This window comes from Phocoena sinus, chromosome 4 (genome assembly GCF_008692025.1).
Source record: "Phocoena sinus isolate mPhoSin1 chromosome 4, mPhoSin1.pri, whole genome shotgun sequence".
Classification (NCBI taxonomy): Eukaryota; Metazoa; Chordata; class Mammalia; order Artiodactyla; family Phocoenidae; genus Phocoena; species Phocoena sinus.
Window position 1 is genome coordinate 126,261,745 of NC_045766.1, and position 23,650 is coordinate 126,285,394.

Genomic DNA, 23,650 nt, shown 5'->3' on the forward strand with positions numbered 1-23,650 from the left:
TTGAAAAGACCCATCAATCAATCAGCCAGTTAATCAAAACACACAATGAAAGGTCTATCAAGTCAGGGTTCTGAAAGGAATTTAACTTTGATTATTTGAACGCTAAAGATGCCTGTGTTTTTAAAGTTGAGTTGCTTCCAAATAGAAGATAAAGTTATCTTTTTTCTCTATGAAATAGATTGTCCTACATTATTCAAAATGGAGTCAGCCAATCAATCAACTTTCTGAAAAGAAATTTGTCCTAAATGTTTACAAATAACCAAGCTTAGAAGGGAGATAGTGCAGTTGACAGTGTTCATTTGGTTATTTTAAAATTTCTACAGAAATGTGTTACATGTAGAAAGATGAGACTTTCAGTGACTATAAACCACTAAAGAGCAATTATATATCAAGGAAGAAATAAGATGAGACAAAATTGTGCCAGCCAACTTGATTTCTCCCTGTTGCTTCAGGCAACAAAATGTGTGCTTTTATCTGAAGTCTCAAATTTTTGAGTGTTTCTCTCCTCAAGCAATCTCCAAAGCTTGACTACAAGCTGTACAGCTGGAACAAAAAAATCATTTTGGACTTATCACCTCTTACAAACTGTCTTCAGATAACTCATACATATATATATATATATATATATATATGTATATAACAAAATCTTTGTTTTCAGTTAGTCAATAAGACCACAGACATTTAAAAATATCTACATAAATAAGCTCTAAACTCCATTGCCCATCACTTCTAATACGGACAATTTGCATTCTTAAAATTAGCTGAATAAGTGTCCCCAAACTGAGGGATACTTAGAAACTAGATATAAAGTTTGTATAAAATGTTAAAAGGTAATTAAGGTGAAAAACAAATACATTCATCGTGAAACAATTCAATTCCACTTTTAAAAAATGTTTGGATAACTTAATTTTTGCAGATTAATTACACTAACCTGTGACAGATTCCAATTCGTTTCTCAAAATAATCTTGCAAAGCTAGCTTCAGAACTAATCAAAAAAGAAAAGAAAAGAAAAGAAAACTGGAACTTTGGCTGTACGTGGGTAAATCTTCTCACCCCACAGTCTTTATGAGGAAGATAACAGTAGAGTTACATTTCAAAATCTATGCCCACTCTATGACCACTGCATTTTGTGGGGAATCACAGCTCCTCACCCAAAAGGTATTATTATCCTTTCCTTGAATGTTGTTTTATAAAAAACACCTCTGTCCTCCAAATGGAGGGCAATGAACAGTAAGCGTTGCAATGATTCTTTGCCCAGCCAAAAACTATGCTTTCTTCAGTCTTATATCTGGTAGGTTTCATGCTGCTCCTGGTATTCTGGTGATTGGGAGACCTTGGAGCTGATAGTGGAAACCCCAAAGATACCCATTTGTATTCCAGGGGTGTCTTTGAATTCAAGAGTGCTCACATGGCATCAACAGCTACTTTCTCTCACCATTAAAAGGTCACCCAGGAACAACAGCTCTGCTAGAAATGAGAAAGTGCAGAGGGCATTCTAAAAACTTACAAGAAGACATTCTACTGAGCCTTGTCCTTCTTCTATTTATTTTAGTGGGCACTTCTCTGCACATACTCTCCAATAGAGATCACTCTATATACCCCAGATCACCAGACCAGATATAAAAGTTGATATGTTCCTTCCTTCCCTTGGAAATTTCCAGACCATTCTTCCTCCACTACTGTTCTCAGACTCATCTAGTTTGGTTCAGGCCAATGACTTGTTTGTAGACAACATCCATCAAGAGATAACTCTGGTAGTCCTTGGCTTTAAGGGAGCCTTTCTAGAATAGATTACAAAAGAGGCCACGTATACCCAGCCACAAAGAGAGAGGAACACACAAGATCTGTATAATAGATTTTGTCTTGATTTTTGCCCTAAGTATCCATCATACATATATCTTGACTCATTCATCCTTGTGCACTCTACTCTCACTGATTTTCACTTTTGTGACACATCTCTGTTCACTAGAACCTTCTGTCATGGTTAGATTCTGGCATGTGCATACTAGTAGTCTTTCATGGCTTACTCCTTTAGCTAGGCACATGGGAAAGTGGCCCAGATCTTTCTCCACCTTGGGTTATGTACACACACTCCCTCTTGGGATCCTCTTGACAACATGGTCTCAGGAGGGCAGCTCTACAACTTCTCTGGATTTCCACTGAAGGGATAGGTTCCTGTGAGCTAGTCCTTCCTTTGGTTTTGGAATTCTTCTTCATCTGACAGTCTCCCTTTTAGGAATCCCTTGAAGTTTAAGATCACCTCTTCCTCTCCTTTGCTGTAGCACAGTGTTTCCCTAAAGGAGGAAATGAAGCAATGTTTTGCTAAATAAATAGCAAATAATTAGTATCTTATCCTTCATCAGTGACTTTACTTTCAACTCAAATTATAAGCACTTGGCAAAGTTAGGAAAGTCAAGGCCACAGTCTACTTTATAGGTATCATTTAGAGAGCTAATAAATGTACAAATGGTAAGAAAGCAGTATTTTTGCCAAGTCAATCCACTTGTCAGGCTGGGTGCATAAAATTTGGGGGTGAATTTTTTCCTGGATTTTCACTGTCAAATTTTATTACAGCATTAATTTTATGCATGGAATGGTTTGCATTCTCCAGAGTCCTAGGGATCATCACTCTCTGTAGGGAGGAGAGGAAATTGCCTGAATGTTCAGCTAAGGATTCTGACTCAGGCCTTGGAAGATGAGTATCTAGGGCCTGAGCTATCCCCAAGGTTATCAAGCTTACATTTTATCTTCTTTCTGTTTCACACAATGAAAAATAGGATGAAAGAAACAATAAGATATAAATTCTAGTGTAGCAAACAAAATCACTAAGGACAAAGCTCATTTCTCTGTATAAAACCAAGTTACTAAAAAGCCCTTGCTTAGAGCCTCAAGTTCCTGAGGGAAGAAGTTGGGGTGGTGTTCACTGAAGGACTGATTAGTGGCCTCTTGAGATAAAGCCTGAGGCACAATAGCCTTCCTCTGCCACATCTAATGCCTCCAAGAGAACAGGAACCAATAATCAAGCAAGGCTGTACTCAGCTACTCCCTGTCAGCCCCATGCAGACACCCACCCCTGCCTCCACTGGATCCATTCATTCTGTGCCATCATGATAGCACCTATTACAGGCTTCTCTAGTTCCCTTCCTATCAGGAGCAAGCCCCTCTCTCCTTGGTTCCTGTTAGCCTTGATCACCTTCTCATTGGTTCCTCACTCGGCCACTTATGAGCTGCCTGGCTTTGGACAAATTATTGACCTTCTCTGTGCCTCAGGGTCCCCAACAGCAAGATAGGAATAATACCACCAACTTCATAGACGATTTAATAACATGTAAAGCATTTCAGACAGGAACACAGTATGAAAGATTCTAATACATATTAGGTATCGCTGGCTTACTGTTTTACCCTTTTCAAAGCGCCCTGCACACATCATTAATCTGATTGTCACTGCCACACTGTAACAAGCCAGTGAGGTGAGTATCTGCCCCACTGGCCATACTAAGAAACTGACTCAGAATCTAAGTGACTATGATTTGCCCAAGTTAGCATAGCTACCAAATGGTGGAAACAAGACTGTCCCCAAGTCTTCTTACGTTTGATTCAATGCTCTTTTTACATACTATGCTAAGTTCATTGAAACATTCCTGGAGTCACCTAGAACAGTCTGTGACCATCCCCACATTTCACATCCCTGACTCGAGGGTATTGGAGCACCAGGAATAGAAGAGGTATAAGTTCTCCAGTACCTGGTTGTGGATTGTTTGTATTTGTGCTACTGTTGCTCCTGTTGATGACAATAAATATTAGTAACTATTACTCTCTATCACTTAAGGAAAGCCAATAATTTCCAAGATTTTGTAAGCATAAGAAATAATGCTCATCTTTTCATGGCATTAAATTTTGATGTGGTATTTTACACAGCAGTAGGTAACAGAAACAATCTCCATCATCTTCAATGGCCTTTGTAATCTTATGATAGTCTGGGAGGTAATTGTAGGTTTATGGGAAAAAAATGAATGAGACTGACCCATTTTTCCCAAATTCAGATCTCTATGTGACTCCATCCTACTCATTAACAAACACAGTTCACACTTTCCTGAGCCAATACCCAGTACCTGTCCCAGGCTAACATGAGGCAGAAGATGAGAACATGGGCACTTGGAGGCATAAAGGAACGTGAGTCTCTACCCAGCAGAAAGCATAGGGCCTGCTCTGGATGATGAGAAGGGCAAGTTTATCCAGACCTCCTTTGTAGGCCTGAAACTTCCCTTGAAGAGCAGCCTAAGAGAAGTAGGACTCTCACTTAGCAACTCATTGAGTTCACTAATATGGGAGGCGGAATAATGTTGTGGTTGAAAGCGTGATCTCTAGAGTCAGAAGCTTGGGTCCTATGCCTGGCTTCTCCATTTACAAGCCATGAAATCTTGGCCTAGTTACTTAAATTCTCTGTGCCTCTGTAAAAACAAGTGGAGATATTAATAGCTCATATCTCATATAAATAATAAATAAGTTAAACTATGCAGTTCGCTTAGAAGAGTGCCCTCCACTTAGTAATGCTCAGGAAGTGTTGGCTGTTAATATTAATGCAGATTTTCCAGCAACCATTCTGTGACCCTGCCTGCTCTACCACTGAGCAGCTCGACTCAGCCTTACAATGTCACACCAACTGTCCCCCTAGAACTTGGGACTTGTTAAAGACCGATAATCTTAACCTGAGTTACATAACTCAGCCTACTCACCAAGCCATGTATTTAGAGTGTCCTCCTCTATCCCCCAGCCTCCTGCCTCTATTATTCATAGTTTCCAAACATACTAAAGCAAATATGCACATATAAACATATATCCCTCCCTCTATCCTTTCTTCCAAAATTTGCTTCTATATGTGACTCCATTCTACTCCTTAACAAACATGATCCACACTTTCCTGAGCCAATACCCAACCCCTATTAGTGCCCTGTTGACAGTGTCCTATGGGGCTGCCACATAATAATGAATAAATTAACCTTTATCCTCCATTCTTTCTTAAATATCCATTTATTTTCTTACTTTCCCAAAAGACACCTTTACACACATTTCTCATCCTCAATCTTCCTCTGTCTGTTTCCTTCGATCAGATCACAAAACTGCCCACGTCTGCACACCCTAAAAATATTCCCTCAAGTCTGATACCTTCTGTAGCTAATATTATACCATCCCATTTCTCAAATGTGTAGTCTATAATCCCTGCCTCTGCTTCTTCACCCACGAATACCGTTACATCTGACTTCTCTTTTAATAATATTTTGGATGATTTCTTTCAAACACACAAAGTATGAGACTATTGGTGGAAGAAGGGCATATGTCAGGGGGGGATGTGTGTATTCATACCTATGTGTGTTCTTTCTTATTCCTTATCCTCCCACGTCTCTATAACATCTGATGTTGTGGCCTCTGCTTTAACGTTTAGATGCTACTTGTATTTTATGACACTGACCTTTTCTCTCTGCCTCTCTCATTCAGACTCAAAGTGAATAGATTGCCTTCAGTTGGCTCATTTTCTTGTTTAAATGATTTATTCTTTCGTCGCTATGTCTATTATCATTTTAGGTTATCATTTGTAACTGGCTTGATTTATCTATAGCTTTTGTTCCTAATCATTAAAAGTGTCTAATTTGATTGTGAGATGCATTCTGTTTGCCCATTTATCACTCTCTTCAGCCTCCTTCTGCTGATAGGTGACCCATATGTGGTTATTGTATCACCTTGCTCTTTTTATCTTGGTCTGAGGGTCTGCTGGGAGACATGACCCAGAACTGTTATAGCTCTGACCCTGAATTCTTTTTTCTGACCAAAAAAATGTATGTATTTAAAGTGTAGAATGTGAGGATTTAATATATGTATATACTGTGTAATATTTACCACAATCTAGTTAATTAATATATCTATCACATGGTGGGGGGTGAAGACTTTTAAGCTCTATGTTTTTAGCAAATTCTTAGCAAATTTCAAGGATACAATACCAAATTCTGTGACCTCACATCAAGAATCCTGGGTCCGGGACCTAGCAGAGGGCCCCAAATAATGCTTCTTACAGGTTTTTGATAACACACCTAGAGAACTGGTATGTGTGGTATGACTGCTAAAATATTCCATTTCCTGTGTTCTATGGAATCATGTATATTGCATTTTAATATACGTGGACTTGTAAAAGATTATGTAAACTGTCAATTTAACCTTTTGTTAATACAATAGAAAAATACATATATAAATATACATTTACTACATATTGACTGCAGAATTCTTGTAGAAACACAAAATCTTACTGCAATCTTAATGAGAAGCTACTGAGTCCAATTTTACAAAAGAGGAAGCATTTCCCAAGGCTCTACTCTGAATTAATTTTCTACCTGAGACTTGCCTCTGTTTCATATGACTCAATTTCTTGTTCTCACTTCTAAGCACAGTGACTATCTTTAATATAAATATTGCAAACTTTCTCAAGGATACTTTTTATTACATTTTGAAATAATATGTTTCTTTCATGTAAAGATAGTACTGATATTTTAGCATACCAAAAGGAACTGCACTCAACACATGAATATTGACTCTGTATATTCTTATTCAAAGTCATCTTTATTGAGGTATAATTTGGATACTATAAACAACACCTATGCTTAAAAAGATACAGCTTGGTGAATTTTAACAATTGTATACACCCATGTAATAGTTATTATCAGGACATTTCCATCCCACCCAGAAGTCTCCATGTACTCCTATCACATTTAATTTAATCAACAGATTTGTAGAGAAAAGAGGAAGAAAAGTGTGGGAGGAAACTTATTCATTGCAAGAGCTAGCTGAGTCAGCATGCAATAAAAAAAAAAAATCACAAAAATTTATTGAGCTTCCACTGTGAGCCATACGGTGTAGCTGAAGAAAAGACCAACAAATGAGCATAAAGTTTACCTGAGTATCTTAGCAATCAACAGAAAGAGAAAAATGTCATTATCTAACAGTAGAAAATATACCAATTCACTGTGAAAAACAACTCTTTAAACCCCTCCCCTTTTGTTTTTCTGAGTGGTATTAGTCCCTAGGACCAAAGTAATAAATGTTATGGTCAACAGCAAGTTTAATTGAAATACAGACATATGGCTTTTCAATAAATGTTTTTTTGGTAAAATATTAGGACATAATTTTGAGAAACATGAAGCAGAGGCATAAAGGGAATGTCCAGTCGTGTAGCCTACTTATCAAACTTTGTGGGGCTATGAATTGAGACAAGGACAAAGCATCATCTTGAGTTTGTTTCTTTTAAATGAACTGTTGCCTCAGTTGGCTGTGTAACAGGGTGAGTTATGCACAACTTAGCACCCAGGTTGCAAGGTGTGTGGGCAGGACTGTTCCGCAACCTCCATGGATGTGGGCAGTGGAAATATCTGAAAGGAAAGACTTTTCCCAGAAAGCAATTGTGCATGTGCTCACACATGTATCTACTTCCCAGGAACAGAAACAAAATGCTGCCTCATAAAGCATGGAAGAGGTGCTTCTGACCTTCCTATGACTGATGCCATTTTGAAGCAGAATGAATGTGTCTCAGTGGGTGCTGGGGTGGAAGCCTGCAAGTCAGTGGCAAATGTTTGGTTCATGAAAGGAGGCTGGACATCCCATGGTCAAATTCAATTGTCTTGGCTTCCTGGGCATCTGCATTATTAGCAGTAGCCATCCATAGCCAGACAGTCACATGTGTTCATTGGGTCCACAGTACCACATGTAAATTGTGGTTTAGGTAAGAAAACCAGTCACTTTAAATGTCCTTGAAAATTACTCCAGTTTACTACGAGAAATCCTGGTTAGCTATTAGAGAGATACTATCTGATTAGTAATGATACCAATGAGTTACAGTTAACAGAATTTTCATTGAAAATAGCCACTGACCTTGGATGCTGAGAGAAGCACTTAGCGGGTGGTAAAAGAGGGAACCACTGGCTTAAAAGCAACTATGTCTAAATAGATTGAAAAATATCTCTTGCACCCCCAGTGTTTGTCAGTCCACAGGAAAGAAATTAGACAATTTTTTCTTCAATTAAGTGGCTCCGTGTTTTCATGTGTAATAAGTGCAAACATTAAAACAGTGATATAAACAATTTTTCTAGTTAAGGAGTCTTTTCAAGCAAAGAAATAGCAACCTGCATAGTACCATAGGCAATATTATTACTTTCTTACACTTTTGCAAGTTAGAATCACAACAGAAATAATGTTTTTGTTTCAGTATTTATGTTCTTAAAGTTGAAGCCTGATTAAGTCAGAAAATGAATCAAATTTGCAAATTATTTTCAGCTGTGCAATCTGGTTATTTAAGAGTCTATGAATAAACAAATCTGTGGCTCTACCTAAAACAGTAAATAAATACTTGATATATTATGCTATTAAAATTGCAATATGGGGAATAAAGTCTAATCCTTAATATCAGACACTGAAACTCATAATAAAATAATTTTCTCCAGTAGCAATATGGTTATAATTACAATAGTATTAATAATGCATGTTAACAGAAAAAGACTGTTCCCTAGCAGTAGCCTCTACTTTAGGTTGGATGGAATTTTTTTGTCATTAAAAGGCAAATAATTCATTATTCAGATGAATAACATCATAAATTCAAGTTGTAGAAAGATATTTTACTTAAAACTATTCACTTCTCCAACAACTAAGGATTAGTAAATTTTAGTATATCCATTTTGAAACATTATAAAATTAGAAGTTATTGTTACAATATACATAAGTGTTAAGTGATTTGAGTAATGTTTATTCTTTCTTTTTAAATAAAAACAGCTCTCTCTGCTCTTCTCTGCCATCCTATGAGCAGTTGCATTTGCTCCTTGCCATGTCTTGTCATAAGGCTCTCAGGGTCAAGAGATTCCTGGCCAAGAAATGAAAGAAGAATTGCTCCATTCCCCAATGGATTCGAATGAAAACTGGTAATAACATCAGGTACAACTCCAAGAGAAGACAATGGAGAAGAACCAAGCTGGGTCTATAAGGAGCCCTATGTGAGGTGGCACATACATTTATTCTCTGTCAGAGTCACTTAAGTCTTACCATACCACTCTGAAAACATCACTACTATCTGAACAGCTGGATGTGTTTTATTGGGAAAATGATTTTTCTCTTTGTGTCAGTGTTTCTACACTAGTGCTTTGGCTCAGTAATAAATAAGTGAGAGCTTTGTTGGAAAAAAATAAAAACAATATGAAAATTTCATATTCATAACAGCTAACTCTAGGAAAATTGGTATTTTTCTTTTCTTTTTTCTTTATGTTTGAACTCTACTAAAATAAACATGTATTATTAATATAGTCAAAATTAAACCTATCAGTATAATGTAAAAGTTAAATACTTAGTATTTTGTACATGCAGGTTTATTCCAGTTTCCAATTTATCCATCACCTATTTCTTTTCAGAAATTGTCTCTAAATCTTTTAATCTGGAGATTACAATTTATATAGGACTGAACATGCTGGGCCATTGCAGAATGGTGCCCAGCAGAGGAGCACATGGCAGAAATCTAGTGTATGCTCTGCTTAATATTTTGCGCAGCCACAGAGATGTATCTACTCAAAGGGAGGTATGTCTGTTTGTGTGGGGAGAGGAGAGTTCTAATCCGCTCAAAGAAGCAACACATGTTAGCCAGGGTCTTAAGAACAAATGAGTTTTCGGTGGGAAGTGATATTTTCTTTCCAAGCAATTTAAATAAAACTAGTTCTGTAATTCAGAAGCCCATTTTTGTACTAGAATTTCTCATTTTGGGGGTAAGGAGGAGGATTGCAGATGAAGAGAGTGGCTATCTATGGTGAGTTTCAGGTTGTTTGACCTTTGGGTGTGATGTTAGGTGTCTATGACTAAAGGCATCAGATGGAGTAAAAAAAAAAATTTTTTTGGAATAATTTAGCCAACTACACAGACAAGACTAACTTGTGTGCTTAACTCACAGAACCAAACTCTAGGAGAGTGATGGAAGGCACTCCAGAATGGGGCAAGTAGGTATGGGAGACAATCAGCAAAGACATAAAAGAAACACAGTCACCTAAAATCATACAAGTGTACAAAGCCTTAAAAAGTAGTTTTGTTACCCAGCCCAAGCTCGCTCTGCTCGCAGCAAGACAGGCTGATAAAGCGGGAGATAAGTTTTTGGGGCAAGGAATAATGACTTTAATCGGAAAGCTAGCAGACTGAGAAGATGGCACACTAGCATCTGAAAAAGATCATCTTGTCCCAGTCCGAATTCAGGTTCTTTTTATACAGAGGAGAGGGAAGAGGGAGGGGCCACTGCTGTGCGGACCAATGTCTGAGCAGGGCTGCTATAGGTTGCATCTGCCCCGCCCCTCTTACAGTTTTAATTATACTTTGTGTTTACATATAGGTGATGCTATTTGGAAGGAATTAATCTCTTTTTAAAGAATCCTACCTGCAATGTTCAAAACTGTTTCTTCATATTGGCTAGCTTAAAATATAGAAAATAATATATACCTTTGATGACACATTTCAAAATATTTACATTTTCCAGATACTGACTGCAAATATTCAAAAAGAACATCATAAAATCCATTCGATAGGATATGAAATATAGAGACGTTTCGGGAATGAATAAAGTCAAACATTTTTTTTCTTCCTATAATTCTTCACTGATTTGGGAAGATGTGGATTCATAGTTCATATAAAAATTCAGTATAAAATATTTGCATTTTGGGGCTTCCCTGCTGGCGCAGTGGTTGAGAGTCCACCTGCCGATGCAGGGGACACGGGTTCGTGCCCCGGTCCGGGAGGATTCCACATGCCGCGAAGTGGCTGGGCCCGTGAGCCATGGCCGCTGGGCCTGCGCGTCCGGAGCCTGTGCTTCGCAACGGGAGAGGCCACAACAGTGAGAGGCCCATGTACTGAAAAAAAAAAAAAAAAAGAAAAGAAAAGAAAGAAAGACCCAATGCATATCCCCAATTCTTTTACCTGTTTGGCTTCATTCCTGTCTCACATCACATTTCCTTCTGCCCTTCATCACTGCAATAACTCTATTTTTCACCATTCCTCCCCCTTTCCCTCATTCTTGTTTCATAATTCTCCCAGATAGAAAACAGAGTGGAAAGCCTCCATATGTCACTTTGAATTTTTGACTATCTTGTCAAACTATATCACCATTTAATTAGAGAAAGAGAGGACAAGTAGAAAACAGCAACAAATGTTTAACAAAGTTCAGGGAAGTCGAGGAGAGAAAGCTCCCTGTTTTCAAAGCGGACCAAGGAAAGTGTTATTTTCCCTGAAGTCAAGCTGACACACAAAGCTTGAAAAATAAAAATCGTCTTTCACATTGTGTTAAATTGTTGGTATTGTTTATATTGGTTGAGTCATATGGACTCTGTATTTCCCTATGTTTACTATTGGCTTGATTTTCCTCACCATTAATAAAAATAAAATTTAGAAGTTCACACCAAATAAAAACAATGAACTAAATTAAGAACAAAAGAGAACTACTTAGAATTACTAGCTATTATATAATGAGTTCACATATTTTTTAAAGCAAGACCAAAAGAAGAATACAAACAAAATCCACCTTTTTTTAAAATTTGAGATATTCTCTGATTCTAAACTTTCCCAACACTGAAATGGTGATTCCTAAGAAACATTTTCAAAAGCCCATATCTTACAATATTTAACACAATGAAAATCCAGTCATAATGTATCTCATAGCTTGAAAAACCCTTTGCTATTCCTTTGGGCAACTAGGCAAAGAGAACTGAAAACCAAGGGAAAAGTGTTGCTGTGATGTATCAGAATGCATTATCAACACAGGGTCAGGAAGTAAGAGCTGAACTCTGACAAGGGCACACCCTTAAGGAAAGGCAGCCACCAGTGGGAAGTCCCATAGACAGTGAGGATTTGTCAGGAAGGACTGGATCCAAGGGTTACAGCTGAAAATGCTCAAAGAAAAATTCAGGGACAGAGTTGTCAGCAGTCCCAACTAAAAGCCAAGTTTCCTCATGTGTGAGTGATGCTTGGTAACAGGGAAGCTAAAGGAGTCTGTATTTGAAGCAAAAGGCAAGCAGATAGGAACACTTTGAGATGGGTTTTATTTTCTAGAAGAAAGGTGAGAACAAGCAAGGCAGAATTCTCATGCTCTGAGAAGAGCCAGAAAAAAATATATAAATACATATATATATACATACATATTTTTTTACTGAAATTGGAATTAGATATGATGACCCCTTTGAATGTCTGACTGCCTGATCAAACTATACCACAATCTAATTGAAGAAAGAGAAGACTGGAGAAAAGGAGGAAATATTCAAAAGTTCAGCCAAAGTTAACCTGAGTAACAGTCCCTGCACATTAGAACCAGGACATGTGATAAATAGTGATAAATGTTAACAGGATAGGAAAAATGCAGAAAGGAGTGCTGAGAGTGAGCTTCGTTTTCAGAGAATACAGGAGGAACACCAAGTCTTAAATCAGGGATGATCTTTATTACAGTCTATTCAAGGAAGTGTCTGATACCAAACTCCCCTCACCATTGAGTCAGAAACCTGTGGTTGCATACAAATTCCTGCCTACCATGATCTGGATACTGGGTGGGCAAAGCTTAACAGAGATTACTGGGCACTTTTATTCTTTGACTACAACTATCTTTTTCAGAAGTGAATAAGTCAACATACAGAAGATCCCTGAAATAAGGACCTGATCAAGACTAACATCATCCATAAGTCAAGATATAAGGCTAAAATTTCATTTGTGCCTCTTATTCTCTTCCTGGTAGCTTTGTGGATGCCTAAAGATTGTGACTATTCAATGTCCTACTTTTGCACAAAGGAATAAATCAAACATGGAAACACAAAATGCAGCAGGATCCTTGTTTCTGAAGGCATCGTGTCTTACCTCCATCTACTTTCTCATAATTTGTAAAGCTTTAATAAAATTATGTCAACCACCTTCTGTATTGGAGGAAAAGAACAATATTTCTAAGAAAAGAATGACAAAGATAAAATGAGAATTCTTAAGTTGTAATTCCAGTGGGATATTTTTAAGGATTAGCCAATTTCCATCACATCCAGATCTAACTTTTTCGAAAACACTACAATTTTTGGTAAAAAGCAATTATTCAGTGTAAAGAGGATTGCCCACAATTTGTGAAATTGGGTTCATTTCAGTGCAAATGATAGAAACCCTGACTGAAGCTGTCTTAAGCAAAAAGTAGTTTATTGATTTGTGTTACTGGCTGAATACTAATAATATATTTGGGGTCTGGTTTCTTACATTTTCTTTGGCAACCTCAGCATTACCCCTCAACCTCAGAAGGATGCTTCCCTTGTGGTTACATGGTAGCAGCCAATTAATTTCCAACCAACAGATAAGAAGGAAATTTCTTTCTGAGTGTTCCTATACAGGTCATACGATTCATACTTAAAGCTTAGTTTTGGTCATCTGCTCATCTCTAAACAAAATGGCTTTGGCCTAAGTCACTTTTGCAGACTTTGAAGATGAGAGTGGATCCCCAGCTAGCCTACATAGAATGATGGATAGGGAAATCCCTGAAGCTAATTTTAGGGGTTGTTAAGGTAACAAAAAAAAGATATCACTTGTTTATAATCATTAAATAATTCTGTTGAGGGCAAAGCCAGAGGAAGAGTAAAATACTTAGTTCTAACTATATAAAAATTGCCAACATTTTAGATTATTTTTATCTAATTCTTTTATATTAATAATCAAAGATAACCCAAATATCAACCAAAACACTCATTTCACTTTGAAGTGGTTTTCAAAATACTTAAATATCAGATTGTAACTTTTAATAAATGCACAAAGATTTACCCACTTTCATTACCACTTTTACACTGTATGTTTAATGCAGTACATGGTCTAGGGATCAATAGGGAACATTTGTTGCTTTCTTCTTGTTTATAAACTACATGCTAATGTACATTCACACCAGTATCTGTATTCAGACATGGTGAGGAGAATCAGAAAGAAAGAAACCAGTATGGCATAGCTTTCATTTGAGCATCTAAAATTAAACCTAGGTTGGTTCTCTAGCATGTAGGAAACATTTACCTGCATTTCCATCATACAAGAAGGACTTGTGTCATTTGGAGACAGACTGAGTTGGATGCTTAAGCATGTCTACAATTAAGCAGCAATGACTCTAGTTTGGGATAATTTTCAAGCCAGCTAGCTACATAGGACACTTGCCAATTTTTAAATTAGCAGTCAATCAGTCCTATACTCTTTCTCTTTTTAGTAACCTGTTTTGTTCCCTGGTTACGTTCCTGGAATGTACAAGCAGGAAGAAGGAACTTCCCACTTGCCTATGCCTCTGCATATGAAAAGCTGTCTCCTCTCAGGCACAATATTCTTCAGAGTATGAAAACAATAATATAACATTTTTCCAATAGCACAAACATAACACCCTGAAGAGAAGTAACATTAAAATATAAGATGAAATTGTATCATTTTAGAAGCACTCATTACTGGATATGCCTGGAAATCCCTGCGTTCACTCCATTGCTTTACTTATTATAGATGCTTTGTGCAGAGCTGAAAATGTAAGAAATCAATCATTAACTCATTCAACATGTGAAGTATACTTTATACAGCTATATAGAGATATGTATATAAACACAGACACATACATACAGCATACATATAGAATTCCATTTTCTCTCCATGATCGCTATAGTATATATATTTTTTAAAAAGTAACTGCAAATATCCATCCCCAAATTTTAAAATTCTCCAGATTAAAAAATAATAATAAGGGCTTCCCTGGTGGCATAGTGGTTAAGAATCTGCCTGCCAATGCAGGGGACATTGTTGTGTGCCACAACTACTGAGCCTGTGCTCTAGAGCTCGCGTGCCACAACTACTGGGCCCGTGTGCCACAACTATTGAAGTCCGTGCGCCTAGAGCCCGTGCTCCTCAACAAGAGAAGCCACCGCAATGAGAAGCCCGTGCACCGCAACGAAGAGTAGCCCCTGCTCATCGCAACTAGAGAAAGCTTGCGCACAGCAACGAAGACCCAACGCAGCCAAAACTAAGTAAATTGAATAAATAAATTAAAAAATAATAATAATAGGGCTTCCCTCGTGGCGCAGTGGTTGAGAGTCCTCCTGCCAATGCAGAGGACACGGGTTCATGCTCCGGTCCAGGAAGATCCCACATGCCGTGGAGCGGCTAGGCCCGCGAGCCATGGCCGCTGAGCCTGCACGTCCGGAGCCTGTTCTCCACAACGGGAGAGGCCACAACAATGAGAGGCCCACGTACCGTAAAAATAATAATAATAATAATAAAACATATATAAAAACACAACTGTATATACATGCATATACAGGCATATATATAATTATATGCTGTATATATACAGTATATAGTGTATATAGTATATATATAGTGTATTTATATATGTATGTGTATAAAATTTATTTTCCCTTATGTGCATACCAATACATACCATTCCTAGTAAATCAATTACAGGTTAACTTGACTTTTCCATTTTTATTTGTTTTAGATCAAATTGCTACTTTAGCCAAACAGAAAATGTTCCATACTACACTGCTTTTGGTACCCACATGAATTTAGCCATTTATTCCAACTAGATATGTCCTGTCTAAATATGATTGCTTTTTATAGGAAGTATGCTCTGATTTTAAATGTGTTCATACCACACAAGCTAAAAGCCACTTACATTCATTAATTCCGTTTTTAATAGCTTTATTGATATATAATTTGCATGCCATACAATTCATCCATTTAAGGTGTACAGTTCAATGGTTTTTAGTATATTAACATGGTTAATACATAGTTTTGTATGTGCATATGTTTTATTTCTCTTGATACATACCTAGGAGTGGAATTGCTGGTTCATATGGTAACTCCGTACTTAACATTCTGAAGGTCTTCTAAACTGTTTTCCAAAGACGCTGTGCTATTTTACATTCCTACCAGCAGTGTATGAGGGCTGTGATTTCTCCACATTCTCACCAACAATTATAATCTGTCAATTTTGTTATAGCCATACTATTTGGTGTGAAGTAGTATCTTATTGTGCTTTTTTTGCATTTCTCTGATGGCTAAAGACATTGAGCATCTTTTCATGTGTTTACTGGATATTTGTATCTATTCTTTGACGGAATATTTATCCACATTGTTTGTCCATTCTTAATTGAGTAATTTGCCCTTTTATTGTTGCTTTGTAAGAGTTCTTTACATATTCTAAATACAAGTCCTCTATCAAACATATGATTTGTAAATATTTTCTCTCATTCTGTGGCCTTTTACATTTCTTCACATTATCCTTTGAAGTACAAAATTAATTTTTATAAAATCTAATTATTTTTTTTTCTTCTATTGTTTGTACTTGTGTGTGTGTGTGTGTGTGTGTGTGTGTGTGTGTGTGTGTGTGTGGTACGCGGGCCTCTCACTCTTCTGGCCTCTCCGTTGCGGAGCACAGGCTCCGGACGCGCAGGCTCAGTGGCCATGGCTCACGGGCCCAGCCACTCCGCAGCATGTGGGATCTTCCCGGACCGGGGCATGCACCCGTGTCCCCTGCATCGGCAGGCGGACTCTCAACCACTGCGCCACCAGGGAAGTCCTGTTGGCACTTTTGATGTCCTATTTAAGAAACCATTGACTAATTCAAAATCACAAAGATTTATGCTTATGTTTTCTCCTAAGAGTTTTATAGTTTTAGTTCTTACACCTAGTTCTTTGATCCATTTTTATTTAACTTACATATATGATATCAAGTAGGGGTTCAACTTGATTATTTTGTGTATGGATATCCAGGACCGTTTGTTAAAAAGACTATTCTTTCCCCCACTGAAGGATCTTGGCATTGTTGTAAAAAATTAGTTGGGCATAAATGTGAGGGTTTATTCTGGACTCTCAATTCTGTTTTAATGTTCTGTATATGTCAGTCTTGATTACTATAGCTTTGTTGTAAGCTTTAAAGTCTGAAAGTGTGAGTCTCTACATTTGTTTTTTTTTTTTTTTTTGAAGATCATTTTGGCTATTCTAGATCCCTTGAATTTCCATATGAATTTTAGGAGCAGTTTGTAATTTTCTGCAAAGTAGCTAGCTGTAATTTTGAAAAAGATTGCATTGAATATGTAGATCAGTTTGGGAATATTGCCAAATATTGCCATCTTAATAATATTAAGACTTCCAATCCATGAAAAATAGAATGTTTTTCCATTTATTGTTTTCTGTTAACTATGCTATACAGTATTTAGAGCATAAGTTTTGTATTTCTTTTGTTTAATTTCTATGTGTGTACTATTCTTTTTGATACTATTATAAATAAAACTGCTTTCTTAATTTCATTTTTGGAATCTCCTTTGCAAATATATAGAGATACAATTTTTAAATATATTGATCTTGAATCCTGAAAACTTGCTGAACTTTATTAGTTCTAATAGATTTTTAGTGAATTCCTTAGGATTTTCTATAATAAGATCATGTCATCTGCAAATGAGGATAGTTTTAATTCTTCCTTTCTAATCTGTCTGCCTTTATTTTTCGCATTTTATTGCCTAATTGTCCTACCTAGAACCCCCAGTACAATGTTGAATAGAAGTGGTGAGAGTGGACATCCTTGTTTTGCTCTGGATCTTAGGAAAAAACATTTAGTCTTTCACCATTAAGTGTAATGTTGCCTGTAGGGTTTTTGTAGTGTCCTTTGCCGAGTTGAGGAACCTCATTAATTCTTAATGAAGGTAAAATATATGCTAAGGGACAAGGGTCCAGCTGGTAGCTCTCTAGTTCAAATGACAGAATAAGTGAACCAATGTATCCTAAATCTAACGAAGTTGAGACTTTTTTTCACATGTACTCAGTGAAACCTCACACTGTGTCTCATGTCTTAACAGACAAATAAAACAACTAAATCAACTCTCAGGAACTTTGTGTAACTTACCCCAAATCGTGAACACTATAGCAATGCCAGGATTTGACCCAAAGGCACTCAGTGTCCAGGAAAAGCACAGACTAGTATAAAATAGTGATATTAGGCTTGGCTAAAAATGCTTTTGGTGAAAAAAGATGAAAGGATTCTTCCTACTGAACCAGATAATTTAAAGATAATTGGCTCCTTTTGCTATTGTTCTTTCAGGACCCTGAACTTTTTTCCACTAAACCACAACTTTCTTAAAATACAGCTTTAACTTATACTACTGTTATAGTATAGATATGCAAAATTTTTTAATCAACTGCTTCATGTCTTTCTGCTCCAAACAGACAGTGATACTCAATTGTGGGTTTAATAGACAAAAATATATGTTTTCTACAAAAAAAAAAAAAATTACTTACAATGATATGTTCTTTAACAGTTGTTCTTGTTTTTTTTTTTTTTTTTTTTTCTCCTCTAGTTAGAAGATAGAATTAATCTTAGGAGTTCTGGCAATTTCTGAGCATTATTAACACACACATGCATCTAGTTATCTGACAATGGTCTTCTTGAATTCAGATACACTTTCAGACAGAAGACAGTGCTGAAAACCATTTTGGGGGAAAAAAAAATGAGTTTCCTCCTATTAAAAGGATAATTTTAAGTCAGTGCCTTTAAGGCCATGCTATTATGTGCATCTTTAAAAAGTGGGAGAATGTAATCTAAGGCCAGAGCTGATAAATTGGAGGGTCATCTGTCTGATAGGGCAAATAGAATTTTTTCAAAATTGTATTTGGAAAATGAGCAAAATATTTGGAATTCAGCTCCATCCAAAGGTGAAGAATATTCTTCAAAAGAATAACTGCAAATAGAAAGAAGGAAAGGCAATCTGCTTGTGCTTATTTTTAGCTGCCAGTTCATTATGCTGCATGACAAAATCACATGGAGATTTCAATCTGGCATACACACTCACTCTGTGTTTGGCAGTGTGTCCCTTGCCAGGAGTTTTCTGAGCAGAATTCTGATGTGATGGGGCTTCCTTACTACCATGTAACACAAAAGGGAAGAAAAGAAAGAAAGAAAGAAAGAAAGAGAGTGGGAGGGAGGGAGGGAGGGAAAGGAAGAAAGGGAGAGAGAGAGAAAGGAAGACAGGAAGAGAAAGAAAGAAAGAGAAAAAGAGAAAGAAAGAAAGAAAGAAAGAAAGAAAGAAAGAAAGAAAGAAAGAAAGAAAGAAAAAGAAAGAAAGAAATAGGAAGAAGAGAGGTAAGGATGGATGGTAGGAGGAAAAAAAAAATATATATATATATATATATTTCACCATGAGTGGGTATCACCACACTAATGAGACGTCGGCACAGCAATATCTGATAAGACTACAAATATATCTCAGAATTCACTTCCTTATACTTTCAATTTCTATTGACTAAGCAGCAAAACATCAGATTCACTTAAAACACACATTCCAGGAAACAAACTTTGATTTATGTTCTTGAAATTACATTTCCTTTCTATCTCTTAAATCGAGTTTTGAGTTTCTTTCTTAAGTTTACCCTGCACTGAGCATCCATCATATTCTCCCGGAGCTACACCCACAGTCTTTTATGGTGATTCAAAGTGACTAGCAAAAACCTCCCACGTATTGACTCTGTTTAACCAATATTAAAGGCATATTCAGGGAATCAGTCAATTTCCAGTTGGTGTATGTCTAGAAAATGTGAAACACTTTCTTTTCTTTACTTCTCAGAATTGAATACTATAGGATAGCTCTTGTGAGAAAAACATAAATCATAATTATTATATAGAAAGAATAACACAGGGCACCATATGGAACATAATCCCAAGTATTGGGAATTTTCTGTTAGCTGTGAGGAAATTCCAGAGCTAAATGCAATACCCAAAGTAACTGGGCCTCAACTCACATGGTTACAGTACCTGTACTTAGATGGAGTCAGATATGTCATAGACGATAAATAAACGCTTGTTGAATTGAGCTGAAGTAGCTCAGGGTTACTTTCTTCCCTTTCTCTGGTGATTCCCAATGCCAAAAATGGTATTTAGAGCAACAAAACTAGGGTAGTGTGTGGTATTTAGAGTGACCTCAGTGAGTTATGCTGAACAATGCATTGTTGCTTTTCACGAACACAGGTGAAATCTTCCCCGATAAAAACTAACCCTGGGGCTTCCCCGGTGACGCAGTGGTTGAGAGTCCGCCTGCCGATGCAGGGGACACGGGTGTGTGCCCCGGTCCGGGAAGATCCCACATGCCGCGGAGCCGCTGGGCCCATGATCCATGGCCGCTGAGCCTGTGTGTCCGGAGCCTGTGCTCCACAACGGGAGAGGCCACAACAGTGAGAGGCCCGCGTACCGGAAAAAAAAAAAAAAAAAGAGAAAAGGAAAGAAAACTAACTCTGAAAATGCAATAACCAGAGAATGCAGAAGTCAAATTTGAATATATGCAGAGGCTTTGTCATTCCAAGAAATTATGTGCACTGTGCAATTGTATTTATCCATCACCATAATCCTCTTAACTGAAGGAGCAAGATAAGTGAATAATGTTTGAGAAAATGTTGCATTTTGCACAGAGTACTGAGGAATATGCAACACAATAACCAATATTAGAATGAAAGTGAGAATGGAAATTGTCACTAATCTAAGACCCTAACTGAACAGCTTTAAAATAGATTGTTCTTGCAAAGTGTACAATTTGAAAATATTACCAAAATTTTTAAAATTTCCCTATTGTTGTTTTGAGTAACATCACTTATAGGAATTTATCCTAAAAATGATTTCTGATTCACCCAAAGACATTTTACAAAGCTCTTCTTCCCAACAACAGGAAATTGAAAGTAAACTAAATGCTGAAGAATAGATTATTTATTTCTGTGTAATCTTATAACTGTTAGGATCAGTATGTTTAAATGTACAAATAGATACTAAGTGAAAAGTGATATTTTAATATAGTTATATAATTAGAAAGATAAAACAATGTTTACAGTTGTTTAGACAATAGAGTTATGGGTAGTTTCACATACCATATCTATAATCAGAAAATTTTTGATAAAATATCATTTTACAGTGCAAACCAAGTTGCATAAGAAACTTACCATCTGAATGCATATGTAGTAATTTATTTTTGAAACATATACTCCATGAGACCAAGAGTTTCAGTGTGTTCATATTTGCATCCCAAGCTCCTAGCACTGTGCTCAGCCCATAGAAGGTGTTTAATAAATGTTGTTTGAGTGAACATAATCTATTGATCAATCAGAGATAAAATGAAGCTTTCAATTCTCTCTCCTGGAATTGTGCCGAATTCCAACAATTAGCTTTCCTTGTTTCAATAGTGCTGTCATTTCACAAATCACTCCTCCTCTCTAGTGGGGAAAAAATAAACACTATGGGCCTCCAATTCCTACTTATTTAAATTTTAATCCTTCCAAAATATAAAAGCAATGCATTTCATCTTAGTCTAATTTCTTTTCAGAAATGATATTTTGTGAAAAAGTGTATCTCAGTCAAGGATGAACAAAAACATTTTGATTATATTGGATTTATCATTATGGGTTCATCTATTCAGCTGCCCTTACTAAAAATAACAATCATAGTCTGTCCATATCTGCATGACCTTAGATAGTAATTTGAGAAATTTATCCAATGGCCATCTCTCTCTAAATATAAAAGTAATAAATTCTCCTTAAACTAACATCAGGTAATGAAATAAGCCTTTTTGAAACAACACCTCTGCCCTCCCCCACAAAACACACAATTTCTCCTGAGTGGCTTGGAAGAAAAATAGAAACTGTTATTATTATCCCAATAAAATAACATAAGTAGTATTGTATAATATTATTACAACACCAAGTATATGTTCAGCAAAATTACCTTGCCCCGAAGGACTTCACTTCAAGGAATATATTTTAATAACATTTATCTCATTGTAATACTTTCCTTTCAAGAGAGACTGCTCAATGTATTCATTACTTCTACATTTTGAAACACTGTCTCCAAGGAAAAAAGGAAACATGAATACAATCTATGGCAAAATGATAAGTAAAGGAAATTGACCTAGTTATGTCTGAATTATCACACAGGCTGCTCTTCGCACAGGAGTTGCCATCCCTGTGAAAGCCACACCTCTTAGTTGCAGGCACAGGGGGACGTCCACCAAAGCACAATTTAAGCCAAGAAGCTTTGTGTGATAAGCAAAAGCCTGTAGATGAAACATACCCAGTCCTCCAAGTTATTTCAGAAATGTGTGTGTCAACGTCTCCAAAGGGAAAAATGCATAAGGAAACAACAGTTCTTAAAGTGTAGCCTACTTTAGTTCACTACAGTGCAGAATAGATATTTCTTTGATGCCTGATTCTGTAAGCTCAGTACCATCCACAGGGATTTCCAAGAAAAGAGGAGAAAAATCACAATTCTTTTGAGAAAAAGAATGTCCCCTTTCCTTAATAAACTTCAAAGACATCAGAGAAAAAATAAGAAATGGAGTATAGTTCCTATTGTCTCAATATAGCACTCATCTCTCTCTCTCTCTGTCAGACTCCTTTTACACTTATTCTTAAAAACAAGAATTAGAATCTTACCAGCTCTGGACATAGAATCTGTAAATTAAAAATATATAGGATCTAAAACTTTGTATTTTCTTCAAGAGCAAGGGAAGTCCCTCTTTCACATCTCTATTTACCAGAGGACAGAAGCTACTAAGTTCCAAGCAGTCAGTATCATTATACCTTATTTGAAACTTTCTGATTCAGTGATTCACTCATTTATTCATTCAACAAATTTTTACAGAGTGTCTATATATATTGTGAAATGTGTTCTTTACTGGGGATACAGTAGTTTAAAAAAAATGCTTGCTCTTATGTATCTTACATAGTAAAATAAACTAAAAAATAACATAAAAATAAGTTAATTGCATAGTTGTTAGAAGGAAGTACTATTTTTAAAAAACAGGAACAGAACAGAGAGCCCAGAAGTAGATCCACATAAATATAGTCAACTGATTTTTGACAAAGAAACAACAGCAATACAATGGAGCAAAGATAATCTTTTCAACAAATGTTGCTGGAACAAATGGATATCCACATGCAAAAAAAGGAAAAGAAAGAAAAGAAAAAAAGAAGATGAACGTAGACACAAACCTTACACCCTGCATAAAAATTAACTCAAAATGGATAACAAACCTAAATGTAAAACAGCACAAAACTTTAAAACCCCTAAAAGATAACATAGGAGAAAACGTAGATGAACTTTGGTGTGGTGATAACTATTTATTTTTTTTATTTTTATTTTTTTAAACATGGAACACTTCATGAATTTGCACATCATCCTTACACAGGGGTCATGCTAATCTTCTCTGTATCGTTCCAATTTTAGTGCATGTGCTGCTGAAGTGAGCATGGCAATAACTTTTTAGATTACAACGCCAAAGGCACACCCCATGAAAAGAATAATTGATAAGTTGTACTTCATTAAATTTAAAATTTCTGCTCAGTGAAAGACAATGTCAAGGTAATAAGAAGAAAACTACAGACTGGTGAAAAACTATTTGCAAAGGACACATCTGATGAAGGACTGTTATCCAAAATAGGCAAAGAACTTTTAAAACTCAACAGTAAGAAAACAAACAAGCTGATTAAAAAATGGGCCAAAAACCTTAACAGAAACCTCACTAAAGAAGATATACAGGGGCTTCCCTGGTGGTGCAGTGGTTAAGAATCTGCCTGCCAATGCAGAGGACACAG

At 36.5% G+C, this 23,650-nt stretch overlaps 1 non-coding gene and 1 pseudogene across 1 annotated transcript; one reads left to right on the top strand and one right to left on the bottom strand.

Moving 5' to 3' along the window:
• The first annotated feature begins 8,861 nt into the window (after positions 1 to 8,861).
• Positions 8,862 to 9,017, top strand: LOC116753654 (annotated as a pseudogene).
• Positions 9,018 to 23,199: 14,182 nt separating this feature from the next.
• LOC116753757 lies at positions 23,200 to 23,306 on the bottom strand. Its single transcript, XR_004349859.1, has one exon. It is a non-coding gene; the product is annotated as a U6 spliceosomal RNA (small nuclear RNA).
• Between the last annotated feature and the right edge of the window lie 344 nt (positions 23,307 to 23,650).